At 36.8% G+C, this 26,196-nt stretch overlaps 1 long non-coding RNA gene across 1 annotated transcript in view; it reads left to right on the top strand.

The window, feature by feature from the left end:
* LOC136793425 (uncharacterized) overlaps positions 1 to 24,462 on the top strand; it is a 36,739-nt gene extending 12,277 nt beyond the window's left edge. Inside the window, exons 2-3 of the long non-coding RNA XR_010838674.1 lie at positions 23,333 to 23,443; positions 24,420 to 24,462. This is a non-coding gene — a long non-coding RNA (uncharacterized lncRNA). The remainder of the gene's footprint in view (positions 1 to 23,332; positions 23,444 to 24,419) is intronic.
* Positions 24,463 to 26,196: the final 1,734 nt, after the last annotated feature.

The following is a 26,196-nucleotide window of genomic DNA, read 5'->3' as shown; positions in this document are numbered from 1 at the left end:
TTCCATTCTTCTTTTCTTCCTTCCTCCATCTCTCCCTCCCTACTTTCCATCTTTACTTCCTTATTTTGTCCTTCCTGTGACAAAGATTTACTAAATGTCTACTATGGGCACTGAACTCAAAAGCAGAAAAAATGTGCAAGCACAGGCTTGGCCTGAAGGCACTTAGTGTCTGACTGCTTTCTTCCACAGGTGCCTGAGGCTAACACAATAAAAGTCTCAGGAAATCCAACCGGATTTGTTTAGCAGATTCTTTACTTGTGGTTGAGATTTTGAAAATTTGGAGGACCATGTTCAAAGTCCTTCATAGCTTTCCGAAGCACTTTTGGAAGGATACATTTATGTGCAATTGGTATGCTTCTCATAAATCACTCCTACCTGAACACCAGCTAGACAGCAGAGCGAGTGAACTCTATTAGCTTGATTTGCATTTTTTATTACACTCATTTTAAAAATGAGCAAAGTTTTGAGAATAGAATATTCTTCAATTCATATTTTCACAGCCAGAATCATCTTTGCCCTAGTCCTAATTAGTGTGTTTTCCTGCATTTTTGTCTCACAATCACACTGTGCCTCTTTTTCTCATCGTTGTGTCTTGGCAAGGGATGAGTGGAAAAATGTGAAGATTAAACATTCTCTCTAGAAGAGTTTTATTTCTCTATTCATAGTCTAAGATTTTTTTATTAATGATTTAGAAGTACATGAGTAAATTTGATGATGTTAATTCTGTGCTTATATGAAGATCTCCTAACATCAAAATAGATTTTTGTAGCTATGTCTCAGCTTTAGTGAGATGGAGTTCAGTGACGTTGCCAAAGAGCTGATTGATTAATTTTATAAAGTCTAATGGTTTTTGTCTTTGCAAAATGTAGGTTTGCCTGTCAGTTGTGCTTATTTTTCCCTCAGAAATTTGAAATGGCAGCTGAATGTTTTACCAGGTTTCTTAAGGGCTTTTTATTTCTGGGATAGCTGCTGGGCCATCAGACTAGAAAGAGAAATACCATTTGGCAAGATGGTCACTGCATGAAGTTAGGGAGTTTGAAAGTTCTGTTCTCACTTTGCTCCAGGCAATTTTGCAATCGTAATAGATTTTTACCCTTTTAACATGCTGTTCATCTTCAAAAACCATACTGCTAATGTCTTAATAGCTTCATTTGACCCAGGAAGGGATATTTTGTTGTCTGAGAGTATAGTCATAGGGCAAGTGGTCTTTGCTGGGCCACAGGAGTGGATGAGCAGTACGCTTGTGCACTGTCCCGTTCATGTATAGTTTAGAAACCAGCCAACTTCTCCTGCCATGCTGTTTAGATTTGGATTCAGTAGTTAGCCTGAACCTCACAGAGCTACTCAGAAGTCAGCCAGAAGGGGAATTTTCTTCTACTTTTCTTTTTAAAAAATCTGTACACTCTCTGGTCTTTCTCACATAACAGTATGAATGACAGTGATAGGAACATCTATTTTACTTCATTTCTCTCACACTGATCACTTTCAGATGTCGAAGTCTGTTTCATCTTGTTTTAACTTCAGGATTTTCCATTTTCTTCTGATTTTATCTTATTCTTATTTTTAAATAATAAATGTATATCCTGCCAGTGTTCTAAGGAATGTTAAGATATTTCCTTCATAAACCATAAGTATCCCAGTGAATTAAAATAGTCATTGTGACCAATAACCTAGATTACTTTTGCAAAGAAACTAGTAGCTATTAGAAAATTATAGTATTATACGATAAAATGGAAGTTATATTTAGAAACGACGTTTAGGCACCATTAGATTCCTCATCAGTTTCAAGAATGAAAATATTTTCTGTACTATGCATAACATTTTACATCTCCCTTTTTAACAATAATCACTTTCTTTTTAAATTAATGGTGTACAATTAAAAGTAAATGTAGAAAAGTAACAACAAAGTAAAACTCCCTTAAAACATGCAGAAGAGCAAAAACAAATTAAAACCTCATTCAAATAAATTTTCAAGCATGAAAAGAATTGTTTAAAATAAAATGTCTATGCCTCATGTTAATGATGTTAATTTTTTAATAAATTAGACATGGTCAAAATTAGAACAGAAGTACAAAAAAGAAATGAACTCATCCAAAATACAAAGAAGAAATAAAAATTTTCTTAATAAATGGAATGAAACTATAGTACAATTAATTTTTTCATTCCAAATATCTTATTAATAGATATGGAGAGAAGGATATCTGGAAGGATAGAGAAAATTCTTACAAAAATAGGATTATACTGTGCACATGTCAAATAAAATCATTAAATTTTATTTGAACTCAACAGGAGGAATAAGAGAGGCGCAGGTGTTGGCTAAACTTCATTCCTCAGAGGTAATGACTTCCCCCCACCAACTTTATTTAGATATAATTGACATATAACATTGTGTAACTTTAGGATGTACAGCATGTTGATTTGATGCACTTATGTATTGCAAAATGATTACCATGATAGGTTATCTAACACCTGCATGATGTCACATAATTACCGTTTATTTTTTAAGGTTACAACATTTAACATTTATGAGATTAGCAACTTTCAAGTACATACTACAGTATTATTAACTATAATCAGCCTGTTGTATATTAGATCCCCAGAACTTATTCATCTTATAACTGGAAGTTTGTACCCCTTTGACCAATATCTCTTCATTTCTCCCACCCCACTCCTGGTAATCACCAATCTACTCTCTGTTTCTATGAGTTCAGCTTTTTTAGATTCCACATGTAAGTGATATCATATGGTATTTGTCTTTCTCTGTCTGACTTATTTCACTTAGCATAATGCCCTAAAGGTCCATCCATGTTGTCCCAAACCAGAGGTAATGACTTTTGACTGTTTTTTTTTTTTTTTTTTAAATTTATTTATTTATTTTTGGCTGTGTTGGGTCTTCGTTTCTGTGCAAGGGCTTTCTACAGTTGTGGCGAGCGGGGGCCACTCTTCATCGCGGTGCGTGGGCCTCTCACTGTCACGGCCTCTCTCGTTGCGGCTCACAGGCTCCAGACGCGCAGGCTCAGTAGTTGTGGCTCACAGGGTAAGTTGCTCTGCGGCATGTGGGATCTTCCCCGACCAGGGCTCGAACCCGTGTCCCCCGCACTGGCAGGCGGATTCTCAACCACTGCGCCACCAGGGAAGCTCTTGACTGTTTTTAATACTTCAGGATATTGCCTACTAACTCTAAAGGATGCATTTGCTTATCTCTTTGCTTTGGGATTTATCATCATTAGGCAATATGCATTGGCTCCAAGTTATGAAAGAGGATTAGCTTCCTTATGCCATATATCACTCTCCTATATTTGGGTTTGTTAAAAATCAATTTTTTGATTACTGATATGATACTTTTACTAATCTCCAAAAGTGTATGTCTCCTTCTTCATCAACTTGAGAAAGTATCTCTTGACTTCCCACCACATAAAACAAGGAACTTAGACCCTCTATTTCCCTCCAGCTCTACTTCCCTCTTTCACCTCTCACTTTCTGTCAGTCATAATATCACTTTTATATTGTCAAGGTATATAATATGTACCTTCTGGTTAAGTGCTTCATGCTATGGGTTGATTCTGATTAAACAAATTTCAAAACTCATAAAATACATTAACAGAATCAAGGAGTATGGCTTCCTAGGTAGCTCTGGTCATGGCCATTCCAGTGACGAGGGAGGATGAACGAATAGAGCAAACATATCTTCTTTGGTACAAGTTCCTATGACTTCTGTCCATATTTCACTGGGAAGAATTTAGTGGCATGGTCATACCTAACTGCAACAAGGGTTGGGATGAGTGATGATCTGAAACATCTGGTTTGTATCTCATTTTGCCTGAGCACACGTACATGTGTAGGATCAATGCCCAGAGGTGGAAATGTTTGGTAAAGCAGCCTATGTATTTCTCAATTAGATAGGTATTGCTGAATTGCCCTGCATAGGGGTTCTCCCAATTGAAATTCTTACTCAGTGTGTGAGAATGCCCATTTCACTATATCTTCAAAACAGAGAGGCTTACAAAATCCATTAAGATCAGGAACAAGACAAGGTTGTCCACTCTCACTACTATTACTCAACATAGTTTTGGAAGTTTTAGCCACAGCAGTCAGAGAAGAAAAAGAAATAAAAGGAATCCAAGTTGGAAAAGAAGAAGGAAAGCTGCCACTGTTTGCAGATGACATGATACTATACATAGAGAATCCTAAAGATGCCAGCAGAAAACTACTAAAGCTAATCAATGAATTTGGTAAAGGAGCAGGATACAAAATTAATGCACAGACATCTCTTGCATTCCTATACACTAATGTTGAAAAATCTGAAAGAGAAATTAAGGAAACACTCCCGTTTACCATTGCAACAAAAAGAACAAAATACCTAGGAATAAATTACCTAAGGAGACAAAAGACCTGTATGCAGAAAACTATAAGACACTGTTGAAAGAAATTAAAGATGATACAAACAGATGGAGAGATATACCATGTTCTTGGATTGGAAGAATCAACATTGTGGAAATGACTGTACTACCCAAAGCAATCTGCAGATTCAGCGCAATCCCTATCAAAGTACCAATGGCATTTTTCACAGAAGTAGAACAAAAAATTTCACAATTTGTATGGAAACACAAAAGACCCCGAATAGCCAAAGCAATCTTGATAAAGAAAAAGGGAGCTGGAGGATTTAGTCTCCCTGACTTCACACTATACTACAAAGCTACAGTAATCAAGACAGTATGGTACTGGCACCAAAACAGAAATATAGATCAGTTGAACAGGATTGAAAGCCCAGAGGTAAACCCACTCACATATGGTCACCTTATTTTTGATAAAGGAGGCAAGAATATACAATGGAGAAAAGACAGCCTGTTCAATAAGTGGTGCTAGGAAAGCTGGACATCTACATGTAAAAGGATGAAATTAGAACAGTCCCTAACACCATACACAAAATAAACTCAAAATGGATTAAAGACCTAAATGTAAGGCCAGATACTATTAAACTCTTAAAGGAAAACATAGGCAGAACACTCCATGACGTAAATCACAGCAAGTTCCTTTTTGACCCACCTCCTAGAAAAATGGAAATAAAAACCAAAAGAAACAAACGGGACCTAATGAAACTTAAAAGCTTTTGCACAGCAAAGGAAACCCTAAACAAGATGAAAAGACAACCCTCCAAATGGGGGAAAGTATTTGCAAATGAAGCAACTGACAAAGGATTAATCTCCAAAACTTACAAGCAGCTCACTATCAAAAAAACAAACAACCCAATCCAAAAATGGGCAGAAGAACTAAGTAGACATTTCTCCAAAGAAGATATACAGATTGCCAAGAAACACATGAAAGGATGCTCAGCATCACTAATCATTAGTGAAATGCAAATCGAAACTACAGTGAGGTATCACCTCACACCAGTCAGCATGGCCATCATCAAAAATCTACAAACAATAAATGCTGGAGAGGGTGTGAAGAAAAGGGAACCCTCTTGCACTGTTGGTGGAAATATAAATTGATACAGCCACTATGGAGAATAGTATGGAGGTTCCTTAAAAAACTACAAATAGAACTACCATATGACCCAGCAATCCCAGTATTGGGCATTTACCCTGAGAAAACCATAATTCAGAAAGAGTCATGTATCACAATGTTCATTGCAGCTCTATTTACAATAGCCAGGACATGGAGGCAACCTAAGTGTTCATCGACAGATGAATGGATAAAGATGTGACACATATATACAATGGAATATTACTCAGCCATAAAAAGAAATGAAATTGAGTTATTTGTAGTGAGGTGGATGGACCTAGACTCTGTCATACAGAGTGAAGTAAGTCAGAAAGAAAAACAAATACCATATGCTACCACATATATATGGAATCTAAGAAAAAATATGGTTCTGAAGAACCTAAGGGCAGGACAGGAATAAAGACTCAGATGTAGAGAATGGACTTGAGGACACGGAGAGGGGTAAGGGTAAGCTGGGACGAAGTGAGAGAGTAGTATGGACATATATACACTACCAAATATAAAACAGATAGCTAGTGTGAAGCAGCCACATAGCACAAGGAGATCGGATCAGTGCTTTGTGACCACTTTAGAGGTGTGGGATAGGGAGGGGGGGGGAGATGCAAGAGGGAGGAGATATGGGGGTATATGTATATGTATACCTGATTCACTTTGTTACAAAGCAGAAACTAACACACCATTGTGAAGCAATCATACTCCAATAAAGATGTTAAAAAATAAATAGAGACATACCACAATGTTTATTTCAGCACTATTTACAACAGCCATGACATGGGAGCCGTGTAAATGTCCATCAACAGATGAATGGATAAAGAAGATGAAGCAGATATATACAGTGGAATATTACTCAGCCATAAAAAGGAATGAAACTGAGTTATTTTTAGTTAGGTGGATGGACCTAGAGTCTGTCATACAGAGTGAAGTCAGAAAGAGAAAAACAAATATCGTATGCTAACTCATATGTATGGAATTCAAAAAAGCGGTACTGATGGACCTAGTGGCAGGGCAGGAATAAAGACGCAGATGTAGAGAACAGACTTGAGGGCGTGGGGGGAAGAGGAAGCTAGGATGAAGTGAGAGAGTAGCACTGACATATATACACTACCAAATGTAAAACAGATAGCTAGTAGGAAGCAGCCACATAGCACAGGGATATCAGCTCAGTGCTGTATGACCACCTAGAGGGATGGGATAGGGAGGGTGGGAGGGAGACTCAAGAGGGAGGGGATATGGGGATATATGTATACATATAGCTGATTCATTTTTTATCACCTGCCAAAAATGGCACCCTGGTTTGCCTATAATAGATGCTTGAGTAGGATTTTCTTGACTTGTATTGCTGTAGATACATTCAGCTGGCTGATGGTATTGTGGAGACATTTCCTTGCTGGATCATAATTTTTGTTAGAATTCTAATCATCAGTACACTTGCTATGGTGTGGGGCGCAAACCTCAGGAGATCATTATTATCTGTGAAAGAGACTGTTGCACAATTTTATTTGTGTTTTATACTTTCTCTTCCTTCCCTGCCTTTTTCTGAGATGTTAAGGAGTGAAATATGCAAAAACAGAAAACAATGTGGGTTTTGCTTATATTTGTAATAAGAACAGGTGATGGAGTTTTTATATCCACAGATTGGATAGTTAATTTCAAAGTTAAACAGAGTCTCCTGATTCCTTCCTTCCTTCCTTCCTCCCTCCCTCCCTCCCTCCTTCCTTCCCTTCTTCCTTCCTTCCCTCCCTCCCTCCCTCCCTTTCATTTTTTCTTTCTTTCTTCACCTTAAAATAGAACCTAAAGGGAAAGGCAGATAAATGAATAATCAAATAAACTAATATGAATCATTTATTTGAAAATTGAGAAATTTTCTCTGAAGGTCATCAGTAGGAAGATGTGATGTGTACTGAGTTGGGAGGTAACTGTTTCTGAACATGATTACAGGAGGCCTGACTTAGAAGATCTTCAAACCAAGACTGGAAGGATGAAAAGAGCCTGAAGGAGGACTGTGCAGGCAGGATCGCATGTGCAAAACATATAGGAAGAATCAATTTTGAAACTGAAAGGAGACCAAATATTTCTCTTTAGGTTTTTAAAATTTTTTTTTAATTTATTTTTGGCTGCGTTGGGTTTTTGTTGCTGTGCACGGGCTTTCTCTAGTTGTGGCAAGTGGGGGCTACTCTTTGTTGCGGTGCACGGGCCTCTCATTGCAGTGGCTTCTCTTGTTGCGGAGCACGGGCTCTAGGTGCGTGGACTTCAGTAGTTGTGTCACACTGGCTTCAGTAGTTGTGGCTCGTGGGCTGTAGAGCTCAGGCTCAGTAGTTGTGGCACATGGGCTTAGTTGCTCTGCAGCATGTGGGATCTTCCCGGACCAGGGCTCAAACCCATGTCCCCTGCATTGGCAGGTGGATTCTTAACCACTGCGCCACCAGGGAAGTCCCTCTCTTTAGGTTTTATTTGCATATATTCAGTAGCTTAATGATACTTCTTGGTTCAAAAGGAAGGTGAACTACAATTTACTGACTGTCTACTATGGGCCAGGCTCTTTTCTTGATGTTTTACATTTCTAAATGAACGTCTTGTGAACCCCTCATATTCCGGAGGCTTATCAACAAACTCACCATCTTCCCATTTCTGTGTGCTTCTTTTGAAATTTCTTATATTGGTGAGGAACAACTACCATCCATTCAGTTGTCCAAGTCCCAATCCTAAATCTCCTTCTAGATCTCCTCATCTTCCATACCCAATTTTTCTGCATATTTATTCACTCTGCTCCATAATAAATTCTTGATGTATTTGTCTCCATCCCTTCTGCCACTACTCTCACCAGATATCCTACCCAGTATTGAATGTCCTGTTCACTGTGCTCTCCTCCTTAATTTTACCCTTCTCCAATCCATCCTCTAACATCTCTTGTGAATGATCTTTTGAGAACAAATATGACGTCAGCTCTTTGCTCAAAACATGTCATTGGCTTCTCATCATCTTTCGGAAAAAAACACTAACAAACAACAATTCCTTGGCACGACATACCAGTCTCTTCATCCTCTGGCCTCTGCCTACCTGATCAGCCAAATTTTCTATAACTGCTCTTTAACATCCTCTTAGAAACCTCTTGCCCAAGAGCACTCTTACGCCTTCCTGTCATTTACACCATTGTTCTTTTTGCTTAGATGTGATCCTTAAGTTAGTGTCTCTGATAAATGCCTGTTTGAATCCTTAAAGTCTCAGCCCAAGCCCAAGGTTATCTTCCTTGTGAGGAGTTCTTTGATTCTTCCAGGCATTTCTGGACTTCTTCCCCCTGTCTTCCCACTACACGTTATAATGACACTCATTACCATATTCTATTATAATGATTTATAAGTCTGTATCCCTACCACCCGCTAGTCCCCTTGAGTGCAGGGTTTGCCCTTTTATCTGCATCTTCACAGGCCTTGTGTCATCCATGAAGTACAGTAAATGCCCTATAATTATTCGTTGAAGAACAGTCTGGTCTTCTGACCTGACCAAATACCTCTCAGTCTTCTCAGCAGCTCCTCTCTATTTTGCTAATGATAATCTGAGGCTTAGATATCTTAAATTATTAGTAAGTAGTAGAGTTATCATTTGGTATCAGGATTGTTTAATGGCAGAGTGATTGCTTCCTCCTTATGGGGGGCTGTTCCTGTATTGGTTGACTACACTTTGACTTAACTAACAGATCCCTGAAGACATTCTTTAGCTTAGCTTCAGGAGTTCCTGAACTTTGCTTGATCAAATCTGTCAGGCAAATCAGGATGGAAGCTTATGGAATCAATAGGCAAGTTCCCTCTCACATCTTCAATCCTTTCCACATAATCTTATCAGTTCTGCTAGACTCTAAGAATATGTCACTCCTCCTGAATCCTAGGAGGCCTCTGGGTGGGGGGAGGAAAACATCTTTTTAACTAGCCGTCTCCCATGCTCTTGCCCTTATTTATGAACAAGCAGAACTATGGTGAGGTGAATGCACACAATAGAGACTTTAAATAATGTTAAAAATGTTATGGTGATATTTGCACCAAGCAATTTACAACATAGTGCTTTCCCACCATTATATTTCAGTATTTCTAGGGTTATCACCTTAGCAGAAACATAATCACTTTGTGAGATGCAATTTGAGGAGTTTCCTAACACAAGTAATAATACATCTATCTCCGCTGAAGGAAATACTGAGGTCTTTCGCTAGTCTTCAGCCAGTGTCATTAAAGAACGTGTGGTTTTGTCAAATATCCACCAGCTAAGAAAGTTCTTACTTTAAATATTGAGAGGCGATAATTAACTGATGATGTCATAAATCAACTGTACCTTCTAATAAAAAAACAAGATTCAGAAGTCCTCTCTTCTCTGAGAATTGAGAGCCTATATCAACGAGACAGCTCTAATATCGCAAGCAGAAGGACCGTTGAAAGAACTTATATGGCTCTTAGCTATGAAAAAGGCCAGCTATCCAAAATCTGTCTCGTAAAGCTGCTACATGATGCCCTGTTCTTCACTGATGCCCTGTTCTTCTCTCAACTCCCGAAGGGAATTGTGTGTGTGTGTGTGTGTGTGTGTGTGTGTGTGTGTGTGTTCACAGCTTTCTTGCTGATATGCTGCAGCTGTATCTGTCCTTCATCCCATTACCACAGACCATCCCTCTGAGTAAAGTTATGAAGTTGTTTGAAATATAAGAAGCAAATAAAAATGACTGGTATTAAGTACAAAAGAGGCAAATAGAATTTAAGTTAAAAAATCTGGTTGTGCCAAAATGTGAAAGATGACAGTAAAACACACACGTGCATGTGCGTGTGTGTATGCACACGCACACATTTGAGGGTGTGTAACAAGTTGTGGAAGGCTTGAAGGGAAATGGACTTAATTTAATTCACTTTACTAGAACCACTAAAATAGTATGCATTTCTAGCAATCTTAAATTCTTTCCCAAATCCTGGCCTGAAACTTATTTTGTGATCCCTGTCAGAAAAATATACCTTACTTCTGTCTATCACAGTACCTACAGATTTAATAGATAGGATATATTTTAGAAATGGAACTTCCAGATAACGTTTACTTCAAAACTAGTATTTTTAGACTTTAAAAAAAGTTTGTATACATGAACAAATTATAATTGATCTAGACATTAATCAACCTATACTATGTATGATTCAAGAAGTAACAGAAGAATTAGCTATGGTCTTAGAATCCCTATGGGAAAAAAGACTCCTTGAAGACATCTAACTTTATTCGTAGCAAGTCCATAAGCAGTATCAGCTGAGGGATGCTTCAATCTCTATTTCAGTAGTTTAAACATAATTCCTACATTAATATTTCACTAGACTTGAAGCATCATGTTATTGGTTTAATTCAACAAATATTCATTGAACAATTACAGTGTTACAATTACACTTTACATCTGTAAAGTGTGACTCTTCAGTGTTCTCTAACTCATTACTATTAGCTAAAATAGTGGTTCTCAACATTAGAATCTCTTAGCTTTTTAAATATCCCAATGCCCAGTCCATACACCAGCTGAATGTAAGAAGAATTCCTGGGGCTGGAACCCAGGCATCCGTGGTTCCATAAGGTCCTCAGGTGATTCCAGTGTGCATCCATGTATTGAAAACCACTTCTCTTTCCTTTATAATTTCTGCATATGGTAATCTGACACCTCACTTTGGAATGTCACATTTATTGGGCTTTGGGGGCTTGGTTTAAACTTCAATTTTAACATGTTGTTATATAAGGGATCTAAATTAGGTTTTATTTTTCTTCTCTAATCTTGTCTCTGAGATAAGGAGAACAAAACACAGGGGAAAACCCTTATTCCCAATGTTTACAGGCTGAATCTAAACTATGTACTAGATTGAGTTTAACCATTTTTCATTTGAAGTCTGAACTTTCTGCCACAGACTCTGAAAAAACAATATGAAGAATGAAAAGAGTGTTAGAGGCAAAATTGGAATGAGAACCCATAGTTTATACAGTTTGACATTATATTGTACAAAAATAAACTAATACATTTATCTACTTCATCCATTTATCAATGTACGATAGAGAGATGAGTCAGAAAAAAAAAAACTATTAAAAAAAGGAAGTGGAAATGTAGCTAGAGTTAGTGGAATTGGAATAGGAAGCTTAAAAACCTCAGAAAGAAGTGTTTACACTCAAAGTACACAGCTTTCCTCATCAACTTATGATCACGTGTTCCTAGTTTGTACTTAATGTAAAGAATGGGTGTAAATTCATGTCATAACCGTTAAGTTTTCAGAACTTAGAAAATAGAATGATCTAGGGTTACCTGCTATTCTGATGGAGCACTGGTTTCTTTCATCATCAATGAATCTAGCTTTGCTAGTGTCCTCTCTAAAAGCTTAAACCTTGGAATATCTAAGCCAATTTTAGGGTGAATCCTACCTAAAATAGTTTAAGTTATAGAAAGTGGTTTGTTTATAGAAAGGGTATATATCTTCATGGTAAAATGTCTGAGGAGGATAATTTATTTCCCTTATGTCTATGAGTAACTTATTGTTACTCAAGATGACTCATATAAAAGATAAGATTGAATTCCTTATTGTGTTCAGTTGGCCTGATTAAGCCCCTGCATGAGGAAAAGTAAAATGTGAGTCAGAATCTGGGCTAGGAACCTTAGACTTTTTTTTCTTTGATGTTTAGCATGTGAACTAAGTATATGTCATGTTTAGAACTGCCCTAGAACATTGAAGTCATGTTCTTACAATCCATATCATTTCCCTATCAGGATCATAACTAATCGTAATATTAAAAAGAATGTTTTTCCCACAAAATAGTATTTTATTTTGAACAGTTATAGAAGTCTGTGCGGAGAAAGAGCTTATACAATCCTGAAATCATCAGTAATAGAATTCACACACACGTGCACGTGGGCACGCTCGAAGTGATACTGTATATACAATTTGGGTCAAGTTGACATCACTATTTCAATCATTTTGATAATTATGGCTTTACATATTATTTTTCTTCACATGTGAGATACAAAAGAGATACATGTGAAAAATATTTTGACTCAATGCTTTCAATAAGTTGAATTCTCTTTAAAATGTATTTGTTCCTATAAAGTCAAAGAACTATGAAAATTGACCACCAGGCCCTTGCCGACCTGGTCTATGCCCTTGTCCCCAGTAAACTGACTGACATGCCTGCCATTCTACCTCTCATTTACTCTTCGCCAGTCTTGGATTTCTTGTGAAGCTCCACAAACCATTCTGCCTCAGGCTTTTGCAAATACTCACCATGTGAAACATTCTTCTCCGCCTCCACTCTCTTTTCTCACTTTTAAGAAACAGATTTTCCTCTTTCATCTCATAGGATAAAGTCACTTCTTTGGAAAAGCATCCTTTGATCCCCAGAGTGGCTTGCTTTCCACTGTGTTATGTTCTCCCTGCTACCTGCACTTCTTTGTAACTGTTGTCGTGAGTGAAAGTATTCATGTGGTTATTTAACATCATCTTCCAGCTAGACTGAAGGTTCCATGAGGAAAGGGCTGTGCTACACAGGACATTTATAAATGACAATATTACTGTTCTCTAACTGGTTTCAATTTCCCCCAGAGTGTGGGATCCATGAAGATAATGACCTTGTCTTTCTTATTCACTACTCCATTCTTAGCCCCCCTTGGTATAGCATCTAGCTTATGGTATTTGTTCAATAAATGATTTTTGAATGAATGGATGGGTATATGACTGAAACTCATTAACTTTTAGTATGCAGAAGAATTGTCTCTGTTCTGTCAAGGTTTAAAAGTTTCAAACAGCAGGTTTTAAAAAATTTCTAGTTTTTTTGATATTTGTATATTAGGTATGTTAAAGAGACATTGCAATTCATGTCAACTTTCAATCTTGGAATATCTTTTGCAAAACTGAGACTGCATAACATAATTTATAAGCAGGAATGCTTCATTAATTATGAATCGTGATTGTATCACAGCAGCTCAATAGCAAGATATGGTTGTAAATATATATGTTCAATAATTAGTAGAAATAGAAAGTCAGGATTTGAGAGCTGGAGCATCCACAGGTTTAATTTAGCACAACCAAGACATGTTAAAAACAAATACTTACAAATGATAAGTGATTTACCCAAGGTTATAAGGATAAAGTAGTACTAGAAGAATATTTTAAGTCCAATTCTTCTTTTTTTTTTTTTTGGTGGTACGTGGGCCTCTCACTGCTGTGGCCTCTCCCGTTGTGGAGCACAGGCTCCGGACGCGCAGGCTCAGCGGCCATGGCTCATGGGCCCAGCCGCTCCGCGGCACGTGGGATCCTCCCGGACCGGGGCACGAACCCGCGTCCCCTGCATCGGCAGGCGGACTCTCAACTACTGTGCCACCAGGGAAGCCCAAAGTCCAATTCCTGACTTGTTTTTATATTGGACAATACTCCACTGTTCTCCTATATTTTAAGTATCAAATTTTGAGTGATTATGAGGCCAGGCCAGATTTGTTCATTTCCCTTAAAGTGCAGTCAGGAGACTGGAATAGAGGCTTTTCAGCAAGAGAATACAACTCCCTGAAACTGGACCAAAGAGCCTTACCTTTTACCATGGTGTGGCATCCATATCTGACAAACTTCCTTTTCTTGGATCTTAAAATGGGCAACTTTCCTGTCTCTTATTGCTAACGCCGAACACATCTCTTTGAGTGATTTTCCTGGCAGCCCTGAAAACGGCCATCTCTCTGGTTGGATCTTTGTTGTGTGGCAGGCCCAGAACTCTTGTCTTTCCAGTCCTGCCCCACAGAATCTGGTTGAACCATGCGAAGTTGTTACACTCCACTCTACTGCGACGCTGGCGCCAGAGTTGGCAGAGGTCCATGTGCTCTTCTCCTCACCCCTTGAGATTCAGGGTGTCCTCTGGTGACAGCAGGTGTTCAAAGGGAATTAGAAGCCACACAGGTCAAGCTGAAAACAACTCAGGTTTACATTTTATTATACCTATTGCATGTTGCCTATTAGATGGAATCATCGTAGCCATTAATAACAATGCTTGGTAGGGGCCAAATTCATAACATTTGAGGAAATACTGAGATAATTGAAAAATTAGTGCACAGTGTTTTGGAATCAAATACCTCAAAATCTCTTGGACATGGATTATAACATAATACATTCTAACACGTTTGTCCCTGATTTCCTTCCTACTAGGAAAAGGGAGGTTAAGCAGACAGCACGTAAACTGTAGTATTGAGGAGGACCAAGAAAATCTTTAACAAGATTTGGTTGAGCACTGGGTCAGAGAATCTGAAGATGCCCAAGATCACTGTCATTAAAGGAAATCTAAGTTATTAGGAGAATGCCATAATCTGAAACACTGTAGACACTGTTCTGAGAGAACTATTGATTCTTTGCTTTCAGGCTATTCATTTGTTTAAGACTAAATGTGTAAGCTACACCACGGAACACCAAATCACCTTGGAGTTGCTGCCTCGGCAGTGGCACGACAGCTAACAGAGACAGGCCTGCATTTTCTCCTGAAGTCTTCTATCTTCCTTTAGTGTCACTGAACAAGGGCTGCTGGAGTGTCAGAAAAAATATTTATTGCTCTTCCATATGTCACTGCCCTCCTGCCAGTGACATGTGTACTCATCAGTCAAACGGAAACGACCCACCATGTTTGATTTACTGCAGTTGAAGATCTGTTTGTTGGTTCCTATAACATAAACCATTTTGCTAGAGATTAATGCTCTGATTTGCATGCAGCTCATGGGATTTAACATCATTTAGTTTTCATGATGTGTCGGGACTAAATGTAAGAAATGCAACTCCGTTTTTTCTCCGTGAGGTTCTGCTCTTTTCCTTTCCCCTCCCTCACCTTTTCATTAACTTTCCCCTTATTTTTCAGTAAAGCATTATTTTTTTTTAAACATCTGTATTGGAGTATAATTGCTTTACAGTGTTGTGTTAGTTTCTGCTTTATCACAAAGTGAATCAGCTATATGCATACATATATCCCCATATCCCGTCCGTCTTGCTTCTCCCTCCCACCCTCTAGGTGGTTGCAAAGCACCGAGCTGATCTCCCTGTGCTATGCGGCTGCTTCCCGCTAGCTATCTGTTTTACCTTTGGTAGTGTATACGTGTCAATGTTATTCTCTCACTTTGTCCCAGCTTCCCCTTCCCCCTTCCCGTGTCCTCAAGTCTGTTGTCTACATCTGCGTTTTTATTCCTGTCCTGCCCCTAGGTTCATCAGAACCATTAGTAAAGCATTATTTACTTTGTGCTTTCTCGGGACCTGGTAGAAGATTAAGTGATTAAGTTTTAGCAATACGGGAACTGTGAATGAAGTCCTTCTTCAGAACATGGAAAATGACTTGAATAGCAACAAACTTCGAATCTTGCCAATGGACTTTGAGCAAACATACGCTGGTGAACCTGCAGAAAAATAAAATTGACTTTTCTCACTGACATCTCTGATCCATTTATATTCTGTGAGACGTGGAGTAGGAAGGTTTTCACAGCTTTCAGAGTTGCTCAATTTGAAGAAAGTTTTCTAATATACTACAATTCTACTGTATAGAACTCAAAATCTATATTAAGTGACATTTTTGTGCTCTGAGTAAAAAAAGTTCTATAGGTGCATAACTGAATCTGCTTTGACTAGCCACACCTGGTTGCCACATTGCTCTCTGTGGCCACGGCAAGATTAATAACAGCTCCTTTCATTTAGTGCAGCTTTAGAAGTGGGAAACAAGTTATTGAGGTATTTCTTCCATATCCCCACATCTTCAAGAAAGCTCCTGAAGCATATCAAATTCTGTTTTACTAGTGCCCCTGCAAGGAAAATATTTTTCTAAGTAAAATAAGAAAGGATTTTATTATAATATACAAAAATGGAATCTTTTACATTTTTCAAAATGTAGCCAATACATTATAAAGATTTCACAAAGTTTAAAGTTAGGCAAGTGAATGATGTGGGTCTTGATCTTGTATCTATAACAGATACTCTAAATACTTAGACATTAGAGGGGATATCCGAGATCTGAATGTCTCGAGTGGTCTAAGAATTTCGCTGCCTGACTTCACACAGACATATATTGAACTCAACGATTGAGACCGGAACTAAATGCTATCATCACATGTCCAATGAGCCACGTACTGAACAAGCTGTCTGTTAAGACTCCTTGAGTGTTACTCTTGTTGACATAGGTCTTCACCTGAAATTTTTACTTCTTACATGTGCCACCTATGGAAGCTTAATTTAAGAACCCTTGCTTCAAGTCTCTAGTAACCAATTAGGTCCTAGGGTATTCTGTGATTCTAGAATTTTCTGAGTTGCCCTCAGTATATTCTGTTTCACTTCAGGTCATCAGGAATTGGCTTACAACCAGTATATCTGTAGTTGCATTTGGACAATAAGCAGTGAAGGAGTGATTAAGTGCTTGTTATCTTGAGTAGGACATACAAAGAGTTCAAATTCCAGCTCCACCTTTATTATCTGGGTGATTTGGAATAAAGTATTCAATCTTTCTAATTCTCTGTTTCTTCTTAAATTTGGTTGATAAAATGTGTGAAACACTTAGCAAAGTCTTTGGCAGGTAGAAATTGCTAATTAACGTTAGCTATTATTATTGTTATGAATAATATTTAGCTCTATAGAAATTTCCCAGTGGCAGACCATAACTGCTGTTCAGGCCCCCTCTGAACTATGTTCAAGCCCCCTCTGAACTATTGAATGCAAATGGGAAGTGAGAGAGTGGAGGGCAAGATGCAGGGAATGTTTATTTGGTGAATCACAGTAGGTACTTTTTCACATTTGTTGGGAGAAATCCATATAGGCCAGAAAGGAAGCTTAGGGAACATCTACTCAGAAGACTGAGGCATAGACTAGAATATTGGGCATGTGAAACTTTACTTCTGTGTGCTAGAAATGGAGGTATGTTGATCAAAATGACCTGAGCCAGCCACCATCTTGCTGGGAGAACTACCACTACTATTGCTAGGAGTTTTGGTAGAGCGTATGTAGCTGTGTGTGTCTTGAGGGTGGGCGCTGTATCATTCTGTTTTTTATAATTATCAGTATTACCGGCCTTCTCTGATATTAATTTTACCAACAGTTCATTAAAAATGAAGTAGCTAATGCCACTTTAACAGTGCTTCTTCTAAGTGGGAAACTTACTCTCTTTCAAATTTTTCAGTTTATGACAACGTATGTGTATAACAACAAAGAAGGAAGATGATATTGATAAAAAAAATTTTCCCACAATTTTCTCTTGAAAAAGTGAATAATTTTGTATTAGCTAAGTTATTTATTCTGAAGAGTATGCAGTAGGTTTTTAAAGCTTTCTATGTATATTACCTTTTCAGTCATGGTAATTATGGAATCATTAAATACATATTTCATTTATGGTGGCAACATATTTCAGGGTTTCATGTGTGGTCCTATTTATTGTTTGTTTTACTTTCCTATTCTTGCATTATACTTTCTTCACAGCTGTGAAACAAATATTTGTACAATGGTGATAGTATGTCACCCTCTTACAGACATTCTACCAAGAAACAAACAAAACTTGCCCCTGGAAATATCGTAGAGGAGCATAACAAGCATTTTAATATAAGCAGCAGGAATTCCTTTGGACTACACAATCCCTTTCATAAGAACTTCCATTGAATAATTTAAATATATATGGAAACTAACCTACAGCCTAAAACTTAGGCGATCAAGATCGCAATCTTACAGTAAGCTTTACGTCTCATGTCTACTTTCTAAGCTACACATACACAAGGTCACACAGTCATACACATAGCCAGGGCTTATATTCTATTTTACCCTCTTTTCTGTGCTGTTTTTGAGAGATTATCATCTTCTGTTTCAGAGAGATTAAGCTATTTGGGTAAAATAGGCATCTTAGAAATAGACCACCTCACTGATCATGATTAAAATCTTTAGCCATTCCAATTCTAAACGCTTTAACTTGACCTCTTTCTCTGTTTCACTAGCTTTCATGTTAAGAGTTTCTCATGATTCCAAGGGTAAGTTTAATGCCCTTGTGAACCAGTTCATCCAGCTCTCTCATAGCTTCTGACTACATTCAGGTATTCCCTTTAGAACAGTGTGCTGTGGTCACTAGGGCGATTATGTACAAGAGAGTAGAGATGGAGTGGGTTCCATTACACATGTAAATGTTCCTTACTGTTTGAACAACGACTCAGAGGGAAACCTAGCACCACTATTGCTAGGGGTTTTGGTGGAACATACCATGGTATGTGGGTATATATGTCTTGAGATTTGTGTGATGTGTGTCTTACAGATATGTGTGCCTAGAGCTGGTGTGCCCATAGTGCTATCTTTGGAGTGGAAAGGATACAGAATTAACTCATTTTACATGGCCTGAACCTAAACCCATATGAAATACAGCTGTTTATCCAGTGCTGCATGTATGAAGGAAAGGAAGTTCCTTACTTCATGAGCCACCTTCCTTTTATATTCTCTTCTGAACAAATTGGCTCTCTTAAAATCATTAAGGAGTTCTTGTTGAAAAAAATAAAAATGAAGTAAAATGAATTTTCCGCCTATGACTTATGATTTAGGCCTATAAGATTTAAAATATTGTAACAAACTTCCAGTTGTAAAATAAATAAGTTAAAGGGATGTGTTGTACAGCATGGTGCTTATAGTTAATAATACTGTATTGCATATTCGAAAGTTGCTGAGAGAATAGACCTTAAAAGTTCTCATCACAAAAATAAAAATTTGTAACTATACGGTGACATGTTAACTAGGGTTACTGTGGTGATCATTTTGCAATATATACAAATATCGAATCATTATGCTGTATACCTGAAACTAATATAATACTGTATGTCAGTTATACCTCAATAAAAAGGCAGGATAAGCACATAAAAATGTAAATGTTTTCCAGTTAATCTTTCTTGATTCTTGGTAGAATTGCTTTCAAATCAGTTCAGGTACATGGATATCCCTGATTTAAATACTATCTTCATGAAAGGATTTGTTCTCTTTCCCAGGGTCTCATCATGATTCTCTGGGGAATTGAATTTTACACATTTCCCTCAAATCTCCTTCTCATTATTCTCTATTACAGGGCTCCAACATGTGATTTTAGGCTTTTTTTGATTTCTCATTTCCCTCATTTCAAACTTGTTTTGACATCTAGTCAAGGTCTTAAAGAATTCTTTCTTTGTTTCCAGAATCCATGCTTTTTACCTATCATTGTTAACAGATTTACTGTTTGTCGGGCCTGTTGCTTGGCCACTTATCTCCCTTATTCCAGCCTCACAAAAGTGAGAGTTTAGCCACTTCAGTCAGTAGTAAAGATTGTGGTAAAAACTAGACTTGTTGCGTATCTAGCTTGATATAAATCTATACAAACTTTTCTGTGTACTGCATTTTGTACTAAGGAAATTTATGGTCTTTTTCAATGCCACCCATTCATTGATCCATCTACCTATCAAAAAGAGAGGATCTTACAATCATTTTATTTCCTCTGTAAATAATATCCAACACACATATACATATACACACATGCATGCACATCATCTAAAAGCTTATATAGTATGAACCTGGGATGAATAACTTTTCCTGGTTGTTTTATAGAATCTGACATTAAGTGTGCTCTAAATTGATATTTATTGATAATACTCTTAAAAACCCAAAAGTGAAAAAGATTTTTGTCATGAAAGATGGTGCATTATCTTCCTAAATTGAAAGCATTGACTTCTCAGTTGGAAGTCAATGACACTTGGATGGTTTTTAACGGACTGTAGGATTAAATCTTACAAGTAGATTTATTTCTCTCTGGATAAAACAAATAAGAATGTGCTAGTCAGTCTCTAACTTTTCAACTTTATGGGCCTGCTAGGCAATTATTAATGGATTAGGAAAAAGGCAAGCTAAATAAAATAAACTCTTCAATTGTTACCAGCATTTTTCTGTAAAGATATCCAGTACATTCAAAGATGTCCACTGATGGGAAAATAAGCTGGAGGGCTAAAGGGGACAGGATGATACAAGTGAAGTAAATCTTTTTTCAAAGGAAAGGTAAAGGGCTAAAAGATAAAAAGGAATCAAAACTGGGAAGGAAGAGACCAAAAGGATCAGATAAAATTTCTAATTATGTTATTAAAGGTGAATTGATATATTTCACATGAGAGGTAAAAGTGCTCAATATACACACAGCGTTGGGAATAGGGCCGGTTTCCACCAGACAGACTGGAAAACCTTATGACTCATGGGGAATTAGGTAGAATACACAGAAGAGTCTTATTTTAATAGGGAGGAATAATAAGCCCTAGACTGAGCACTGCCCTGGTCCTGCCAAACAAGTCTTTAAAGGAAAATCTGAAAAAAATCAAACTATTCCAAGAACTTAATGGTATCCTAGAACAAAGATGAAGAATGTTTTAGGCATACAAGAATATCCAGCACTCACCAAGGTAAAAATCGAAATGTCTATAATACAGTCAAAATTTACCAGGTATGCAAAGTGGTAGGAAAATAAGACCCATGATGAGGAGATAAATCAAAAGTGACCCTGAATTGACACAGATATCTACCCTCTTAGTATCCACATATGTGTGATTGGTAGATGTCCTTTTAGATGATATTCTATATATCTTTACCAACATATAGATGTGCCAACAGTAACTGAGTATACTGGGTCTTAGTTATCTGAGTGTTGATCATCAAAGTCCCTTCTTTAGTTATTCTATAGGAAAATAAAAGTCATTGCAACATTGGAATGTCTGCTAATGAATAAAGAGGTATGCATATATGGCCTTCACTACGTTGAAGTATATTCTTTCTGTATTCAATTTGTTGAGAGATTTTTCTCTTGAGTACATGTTGAATTTTGTCAAATGCCTTTTCTGTAGCTATTAGATGATCATATGATTTTTATCTTTCATTCTATTAATGTGGTATATCACATTTACTGATTTGTATATATTGAACCATCCTAGCATCCCAGGGGTGAATCCCACTTGATCATGGTGTCCAGTCTTTTAAATGTACTGTTGAATTAGATTTGCTAGTATTTTGTTGAAGTCTTTGCATCTATAAACATCAGGGATACTGTCTTGTAGTTGTTTTTTGTTTTGTTTTGTTTTGTTTTCCTGTAGTGTCCTTATCTGGCTTTGCTATCAGGGTAATGCTGGCCTTGTAAAATGAGATTGGGAGTGTTGCCACCTCTTCAATTTGTTGGAAGAGTTGGAGAGGGATTGGCAGTGCTAATCATTTAGCAATATATACATCTGTCAAATTATTATGTTGTATATCTTCATCTCATACAGTGTTATATGCCAATTATATCTCAATAAAACTAGTAAAAAGAGAGTTATGCCATTAGTCTCCTATCCCGCAAATCCTTCTCTGCTTAACACTAGTGTCTCTTATGTTGGCCTTTTCTTCATTGTCATAAGCTGCAAAGATAAACTGAAATCACAACTGAAAACAAATGCAAAAGCTCTTCAGAAATGAATGACTTGAATAATTAAGGATTAATAGAGTATATTGAAAATAAGGATAAAGCTCTCAAATATTTAAATGCATTCTGAGGAGTTAAGGGGTGATTTTGAACCTTTCATATATACTATGGTTTTAATTTAATTTTGCCAACTTCTGTTATTTTTTTCTGTGTAGTGGTATACTTTCTATATTTTCTCCTTCCTCCCTTTTCGGCTTTTTGTTGGATTTATTGAATTTGTTTATTTCTTTTCATCTCCTGTTTTCAAATTTTAATTTTCCATTCTATTCTAATATTCTAATATTCTAATTTTTATTATTCTGTGAATTGCTCTTAAATTTTCAAATATTTAACTTATAATTTTCCAGTAAATCTGTAATTAGAACTCTACAGCAAACAAAACAAAAACTCATCATGGTTTCATTATCGTCCACTCTTTCCCCTTATCATTTCAAATTCTAATGTGGCTACTATTTAGAATTTTAGTACCAGATTTTTATAAGCATGATATTTTACAATAAATACTTAGATTTAACGAGTTCCTGATTTTTTGTTTTGCTTTGTTTACCATTACTTCTTGTACCCCATTCCTTACTTCTAATTTTATTTTCTTTTTTTGTTGAAACACATCTTTTACTTGCTCTTTCAGAACGTGTTCTTTAATGGTTAAGGTTTTGAGTTCTTGAATGTATGAAAATGTTTTTCTTTCTCCCACTCTTAAATTACATATACAATTCTATGTTCAAAGTTTTTCGCTTTTTATCTCTTCTAATTTTAAACTCTCTTCACAGATTTTTTATTTCAGATACTTCTGATTAGAAGCTTGATGTCAATTTTTTACCTATTATAAATAATCTCGCTTTTCCCTGTATCTTTTGTCTGACATTACACTCTACTGTACCTAGGAATGGGTTTTAAAATCCTGCTTTGCAGTATAATTTTTGGCTGTTTCAATCCAGAATATAGTGAATATTTTCAGCTTGGAGAAATTTCTAAGCATTATATTTTCTCTCTCAATTCTTTCTTTGTTGCCTTTTTGGAAGTCCCATTAGATGGACGTTGAAGTGTCTGGATTCATTCTGCATTCCACTTAGCATTTTTTCCAAACTTTTTAGTACATTATTGTTTGCTCTATATTTTTGGATACTCTCAGTCTCATTTTCTAGAGTTTAAATTCAATATTTAATAATGTAAAATCCTTAATTCTGCATATATATACATATATATATATTCATTGCATATTATTGCATATTCTTGTTTCAACATAATTGCGTATGGGTGGAGACACTTGACTAGCTCTGGACAATATATTGGGCTACATTTCTAGGCCTGTGCTCTTAAGTTTTTCTTACCATTCTGCATGTTCTTTCTCTTTGTTTATCAGCCAGCCAAATGCACAGCCATTAGATGGTTGGAAACTGGACTCATGAGTCACCACGTGGAGGAGAACCTCCTGACCAGGACTCTGCATGAGAGAGAAATAAACATTGATTGGGTAAGTTCCTGAGATTTTGGGGTTATATCCTGAAGCAGCTGGTGTTCTTTAAATAATGCAGATATTATACAGTACTATCTAGTATAATGCTGACATTTGATAGTATTAGACAAAATTTAAAATCTAACATAGTCTTATTTGCATCTCATTTCTTCTCATCCCATGGTTTCAGACTTCAGTGTCTTGTCAAGAATGGTGCAAAGGCACTTATCTGTGCCTTTCCTATAATTATTGTATCATTCGGCACCCAACACAATTCACTACTCATTGTAAGTTTTCAGAAGCTACTTTAAAAATAAAGTAAGTTTATTCTGTATCTTAGAAATAGATTCCTAGGCTTATATAAAATCAGTATTTCAAAATATTTTCCTCCATTTGGAATTTGAGTTTTTGCCATATTGTACACTTTACATACTTTTTAAGGGTGTTTAAATTTAAAAAAAATTAACTCGCACCTCTTAAGTTGTCCATAATGTGGAATTTCAATGTCCCATAAGACAGTGAGTTAAAGGTGACAAAACATTTAAACATTCTTATTGTTGACCCAAACTATACTTACTTTAATTTACATTTAATGTGCTGTAAAATATAAGTAGAGCAAAATTCATAACATAAAATATACTAAGTACAGTGGTATATACCATGAAAATGATGATGAACAATATAATGATAATGGATGATGATAATAATACCTGTATTAGATGGGATAGACTTCAGTATGCTAGGGTAGCACGGTAACTGCTAAATCTCAGTGATAATACAACACGTTTTACTTTTTCACTCAAAGTACACGTCCAAACAAAATAGGGCAAGGAGGAACCCAGTGCCACACAGTCACTAAGAGACCCAGGCTTGGATTGAGGCACCAACTTGTCACAACACCATCTCAACATGGTCTTCCAGGGTTGCCACAGCAGAGGAGGCTGGGCAGGGCCTTTTCATACTTTCTCTCACTAAGTAATTTATGTCACTTCAGTTTACACTTCATTAGCTGGAGCTATTCCTATGGCCACACCTACTTCAAGACAGCTGGAAAGTCAGCCTCCCATGAGTCAGAGAAGGAGAGGAGAACCAGTTATGGGTGAGTACTAATAATATGTCCAGAATAGCTAACACTTATTGAGTATACAGCATGTACATTACATTTAACTTTCTAAACTAACGTATATTGTATCTACTTTTAATATTGCCATTTTACAGATGAGCAAACTGAACCCTAAAGATGTTAAATGACTCACCTATAATTTGAGTTAGTAAGTGGAAGATCCAGAACTTAAAACCATGTTTATATTAATGCAAGGACCATGTTCTTATTCCACCTCCCAACAATAAATAGTTTTTATGTTGATATTTTCCCAGCTGATGGATTGCCAGATTATCAGGAACATTTAAGGAAGATCGAAGTGACCAAACTAACTCCCATTTTTACCTCTTTCCAGCCCCCATGGTTGGGTTAGTGACCAGAGCCCTGAGGTTTAAGCTACCCTTCTGCTGCCTAGGAGACTAATCTTTATGTTAGGACAGAGTGGGTCAAGAGAATACACACCTCCAACAGGGTCAGTCCTGTGCAAACTCTGCCGTTCTAAGAAGTACTCTTTTGTTTTGTTCATGTGTCCAAACGTCCTGCTTCTGTTGTAAGTCTTAACAGTGTGGGCTTCCCTGACTGTCCAAGCTGGGCTTAATTCCAGGTTCTAACAATTATTAGCTATATGACTTTGGAAAAATTATGTTGCCTTCCCAGATTCTGTATTTTTCAGTTGTAAAATGAAAGCAATAATGATAATAATTATTATTGTTAAAACTGACATTTTTTGGGTGCTTACTATATTGCCACCACTGTGCTAAGTGCCTTAGCATGAATTATCTTATTTAATCCCCTCATCATTCCCCTGAAGTAGGTACTATTATTCTGCATATATGATACAGGAGAAATTATATAATTTGCCCACAATTAAAGAGCTAATAACCAGAATTCACTAACTCTAGAACCACAGTCATTACTTCTAAAAAGTATTTATTTTTATTAACATTAAAATTATGTATATGTTCACTTATTTCCTCCCATGTCCCCCAGTAACTTGATTTTTTTAGCTCAAATTTTTTTTGTTTAAATTTTTACTAGTTCAACTACACTCAAGTCACAAACATAAGACCCAAGATGGTGTCCCATCTTGCTTGGTTCCCATGAACACAGTCCATTTGCTGTGTCCCTCTATCACTTATAAGGACTTTCTGGCTCTTTCTCCACTGCACCGAATGTCCAGGTATCTCCTGCCTTGAACATTTCTATTCCCAATCCTTTTTTTTTTTTTTTTCAGTTGCAGTCTAGTTGAACTACAATGTTGTGTTACTGCTATAAAGCAAAGTGACTCAGTTATACACATATATACATTTACATACATTCTTTTTCATATTCTTTTCCATTATGATTTATCACAAGATATTGAACATAGTTCCCTGTGCTATATAGTAGGACCTTGTTGTTTATCCATTCTATATATACCACTTTGCATCTGCTAATCCCAAACTCCCAATCCAACCCTCCCCCACGCACCTCCCCCTGGCAACAAGTCTGTTCTCTATGTCCCTGATTCTATTTCTGTTTCATAGATAGGTTCATTTGTGTCGTATTTTAGATTCCACCTATAAGTGATAGCATATGCTATTTGTCTTTCTCTTCCTGACTTATTTCACTTAGTATGATAATCTCTTTTTGCATCCATGTTGCTGCAAATGGCATTATTTCATTCTTT

The sequence above is a fragment of the Kogia breviceps genome, chromosome X (genome assembly GCF_026419965.1).
Source record: "Kogia breviceps isolate mKogBre1 chromosome X, mKogBre1 haplotype 1, whole genome shotgun sequence".
NCBI classification, from domain to species: Eukaryota; Metazoa; Chordata; class Mammalia; order Artiodactyla; family Physeteridae; genus Kogia; species Kogia breviceps.
The sequence above is the reverse complement of the archived record's forward strand: the minus strand, read 5'-3'. Positions and strand labels throughout refer to the sequence as shown.